At 32.8% G+C, this 5,497-nt stretch overlaps 1 pseudogene; it reads right to left on the minus strand.

Annotated features, from left to right (window-relative positions):
• Positions 1-628: 628 nt before the first annotated feature.
• LOC112519141 lies at positions 629-4,908 on the minus strand (annotated as a pseudogene).
• Between the last annotated feature and the right edge of the window lie 589 nt (positions 4,909-5,497).

Consider the following 5,497-nt stretch of genomic DNA (forward strand, 5'->3'; position numbering starts at 1 on the left):
AAAGTTTTTAATCTTTTTTAGAAATTTATTTCTTTTTTAAAAAAATTAAATTTTTGTTTAAAAATTTATTCAATAAACATTTACCTTATTTTTTTTAAAATTTCTAAAAAAAATTAAATTTAACTAATGTCAAGTCAGTCAGAAGAAGCGTCACATCGATGTCATATTTTTTTTTTTACACATAGGTCTCTATTAGCACCACTATTTGCTAAATGAGTAATTGATGGTTGATTTTATAAACTATAAAATTTAAGAGTTAAAAATGTAGTTAAAAAAATATTGGGTTATTATTTTATGGGTTTCTGATGAGAATAACCCAATATTTTTTTTAAATTGCATTTTTAACTTTTAAATTTAAAAGTTTATAAAATTGACCATCAGTTACTCATTTAACAAAGAGTGGTACTAATAGAGACCTAAGTGGAAAAAAATATGACATCGATATGACTATTCTTCTGATTGACTTGACATTAGTTAATTTTAATTTTTTTTAGAATTTTTTTTTTAAATATTAGATTTTCGTTTAAAAATTTATTTAAAAAATTAAATTTAAGGTAAATGTTTATTGAATAAATTTTTAAACAAAAATCTAATTTAAAAAAAAAAAGAAATAAAAATCTAAAAAAAATTAAAATTCTAGTGAGGTTGGATAAGAGACAGTGGCTTCTGCTCCAGAACCATCTTCAAGAAGCAAAGACCAGACTCTACAGAATACCAGTATATTGCCTTTCAGCTCCTGTAATTAGAGATTATTTAATCCAACCAAAATTTGTATGGTTAGAATTGGGGCTACGTTATGCATAGTAAAAAGGTTACCAAAATAGTGTTGTGAAGCTTCTTCCTCAATCTCTCTCCTTCAAGAAGTTGTCTTTCTGTGTCCTTCAAGCGATCTTGTAATTCGGAGACAACTCTTTTTTGCTCTTCATATTCTGTCCTTGTTTCCGATTCAGATAAATCAGTTGTCTAATTGAATGATAGAGAAACCACCAATTCCCACGTTGAGATTGATTATGTCTAGCTCAAAATAGAGAAAATGAAGTGATATAGTAAAACCGATGACTAAACAGTTGCAAGCACCTTTAGTTTTTGATTCAGGGCAGCTATTTGATGTTGAAGTATGGATATCTGCTCTCTTTGAGATGAACAAGTCTCCTACAAAAGAAGTTCAAAAGCTTAAATTTTAGGCGCTACTAACAACACAATTATAACTAAAGGTCCAATGGCCCTGCAGTATTCAAGTTACCAGTAGCTCCCAACCTCCTTGGGGGCCAAGGGTTCAAGTCCAGTAAATGTGACAAATGTGAGTTTTTACTGTATATAAATCTAATATGCTTAAAAAAGAACAATAAAATTATACAAGATCATTCAGTTAAAAACCATGACAAAACCAACCTCCAATACATTTGACTTCATGCTCAAACTATCCAACTCGACAATAGAGCGACTAGTACTTTCTTTATGTTTAGCTAGTTCAGTAGCTAAATCCTCTAGTTGTAACAATTTGTGATCACGATCATCCCTTACTTGCAGCAGTTCTCCTATAAGGATATCAACTTCTTTCATAGCTGCTTCTTTATTGCTTTAAGGCATCATCTCGAGAATCATATTACAACACAGTTAAAACCAGATTTAACAAGCACAATACACAAATTTTGCATGTTGTACCAACTTACGAGAAGGCAAAAGGATGGGTATCGTTAGTTGACCGATTTAAAAGTGAACACATAGACCAACGAGTTCAGTCGAACAACGTAACGAGTCTAAGGGCGCTTGAAAGGAATGGACGGGCGAAGGGAACTAGTGATGATACGTTGTAGTAATTATGGATTCTCATTTCCTTTAATTGCAGTTGTCATCTTAAACTACAAATTCAGGCCTGACTTCTAATGTAGTCAGTTGGCAGCAAGCTACTTAAATACACACATACACATGGACATACATACTGATATGCATATACACACATATACATACATGATACATAAATATATAGAGGGTCTTGGGCTAGTAAACAGTGTGTTGTGCTTCATTAACAACCAAGCAATGCTTTTGTCTAGCTTTTCAAAATACATGACAAAAAATTACCCTACATAAATATAATCCCCGTACATGCCGGGGACCAGGGCCGGGGGACGTTACTACAAACTGGGGCCAGGGATTACAAAACCCGCCCCGTTGCCATGCCTAATCTAATGATCAAGATGCTTTGTTATGGCATTCTCATTTGGACATCCCAGTTTTTGCTATGTAAAATGTTTTTTTCCCGAATCCCAAAGTTATTTATTAATAAAGATCCATCTTTATTTCAATGTGAAGCATGTGCTTCGGCAAAACATCACAAATCTTCCTATCTTTCTCGGTCTTATATTTCATCTAAGCCATTCAACTCATCCACGGTGATATTTGGGATCCATCATGCACTTCTCACATTTTTTTGGCACACGATGGTTTGTTTCTTCCAATCATAATCACACACGATTCACTTTGATTTCTTCGATGAAAGAAAAACACGAAGTTGCAGATATTTCAAATATTTCTACTATGTCTATATGGTTAGAAACCGTTTTAATGAGAATACTAGAATTTTTAGGAGTGCTAATGGTAGCGAATGTTTTTCCAAAGTTGTAACACAATTGTTTCCCTGAAAAGAGATCATACAACAAAGTTCTTGTGTCGACACATGACGATAAAACGATGTGGCAAAAAGGAAAAATAAACATCTACTTAAAACCATATGGTTGAATTTTTTTTGAAAATGTTAGAGCATCAAAAAACGCATAATCAATCAGCCATTCATAGGAAAACGAGGAGGCACTCGTCTAAAGTAGTACAATAAGCCAAAAGAACCCCACGGCTATATGTTCTTTCTTATACCAACATAAATATATTCTAGATCTTCTTTCTGATACTGAGTATGACAGGTATGCCAGTAAAATACTTGGTGACATTAGAGGTGATTTAGTTGATGCTGAAAAATAACCAAGGTTGGTTTGTCTCACACAAGGCCAAAAATAATTGTTGTTTCTCATTAGCCAATTCATGTACTCCTAAGAAGGTTCATTTAGAAGCAGCTTACCATATTTTAAGATATCATAAGGGATATCTACGTAGATGACTATTCTTTGAGAACAAGGTTCACATAAAGGTTTAAGTATTTACCTATGTAGATTGGCCATATTCAATCACCAACGTAAGATACATTAGTGGATACTACTTGTTTGCATGGGGAAATCTAATAACTTGGAGAAGTAAACTAAAGAGCAAAATGTAGTCCACTCGCAACAATGCTGAAGTACAATTTTTCATGTTATCTCTTAAGCAATTTGGCTCAAACAAAAACTAGAGCAGTACAACTACCATTGGATGGTTCGATGAAACTACCCTACGACAACAGGTATTCCCAATAATCATGTATAGCATGACAGAACTAAACATGTGAAAATTGACCGTCGCTTCATCACAGAAAAACTAGAAAAACAGAGTGATATGTATCTTGTATGTAGTATGTTCCAACCATGCAACAAGCAGCTAAATATCCTTACAAAAGGATTATTCAAGCCAAGCTTTGATGGAATAATAAGCAAAGTCTTCTAAACATATGCCCTTACTGGAGGGGGAGTGTCGGTTTAGATAATTACAAACAACTGTAAATTAGCTAGATTAGTTTCCTTTTTTAATAAGAAAACGAATTATGTATTTAAAACACAGCCACATAGACGTATAAACGTGGAAAAACACATTACATCATCACAAGTTTGCATACTTTGTGACATTTGAGATGTTTCAAAACATGCCTCCAACTCTTGGTACACTACAAGCTCCTTCATACGCAGCTGACACAAGTCACTTACAAAATCTTATATGGCTCATATTGCTTGTCGGTGAGAGCAAAAGCGCTTTGGAAGTCGCATGACATGACATGTGGGTTTTAATGCTGATTTACGGTATTGTAGGTTAGAACCCTCACTTAGAAATACTCTCTTCATTAACTCCATATACACGCATTAAAACTATTCGTTGTATTTCTCTTCAAATTTCGTAGAAATTGATAACAGGGGACTTCCCATTGGTCACCTACACTTGCGGTTTTCTTCCAAATTAGGTTTCCATGAAAAAAAATGGGTTCCCCATATTATTTGCACTTACATATTTGGTTTGATTGTATTAAGTGTTAACTGATCTTACACTTCAAAAGTATTTATGCGTTTGTATGGTTCGATTTTCTTGACTACGTTGATGAAGATTGTGGTTGAAGCAGGCCAGGTAATATTCGTGGCCAACAGGCCAAGTAAATTTATTCTAGCTTTTGTTGGTACACCATCTTCTTTTTCAACAGTATTGAATATCACTTATAAATATAGTGTGAAAACTTAGGTACTTCCTCTCTTTCACTTCCCTCCAAGTAGGTTCCAAATACCAATGATGTGCAAAAAACTCATTATACCAATAAAAAGTTGTAGGTTTAATCATAATTTCCAGATACCATATGACATCCAAGGCATTGCATAATTTACAAAGCAATATGAAAGGCAGAAGGCTTACTATAGTGGAAGTAAATTCCTTCTGCAACAACCTGTAATGACCCCTTAAGGTGATATGGTTTTCTAAAATGGCAGCTTTCTCTCTTTCTAATTTAAGTTGTTTGGTATTATACTGCTGCAAGCTTGTGTTGTACTCTTGCAACTATTTATACATGTCCTCATGTGTTTTCACCTGAAAATCAATAAGAATGTGGCACGTCAAGCAAACAATTGAAAATCAAAGGCATGCATTCTGCTTCATTTACAAGGGTGTGGTGCCACTGATTAATAGAAACAAGATTTGCACCAAAATCACAAAGATGCAACATCACTGTTGTACCTTCTCATTAGCATTTACAAGCTTTTGTTTAAAAATTAATTCAATAAACATTTATCTTAAATTTAATTTTTTAAATAAATTTTTAAACGAAAATCTAATATTCTTTTAAAAAAATTTCTAAAAAAAATTAAAAATAAAAATAAAAATTGGATTTAACTAATGGTCAAGTCTGTCAGAAAAAGAGTCACATCGATGTCATATTTTTTTTGCACATAAGTCCCCATTACCACGCTAAATGAATAACTGATGGTTAATTTTATAAACTTTTAAATTTAAGAGGTTAAAAATGTAATTTTAAGAAAATATTGGGTTATTCTCGTTAGAGACCCGTGTCATCATTATCCTGCTGCAAATGTTTTAATTTTCAATTTACCACCTCAACTATATTCCACTTGTCACATCATCCCCTTATGTTTACTATTTCTAATAATTTGCTACAATTTATTTCTAAAACCCCTGATTTATCCCCCAACCAAAATAATTTGCATCTATCGTTTCAAAAATTTCGATAATTCATGAAAGAATAGATGACAGTAAAATCCACAATCTTAACTTGCATACAACCACACATCACCATTTTTAGTGATTTATCCTGATCGATATAATATGATTAAATCAGCTCGAATGAATCTAATAAATT

Source organism: Cynara cardunculus (assembly GCF_001531365.2).
Source record: "Cynara cardunculus var. scolymus isolate 2C chromosome LG 10, CcrdV1, whole genome shotgun sequence".
NCBI classification, from domain to species: Eukaryota; Viridiplantae; Streptophyta; class Magnoliopsida; order Asterales; family Asteraceae; genus Cynara; species Cynara cardunculus.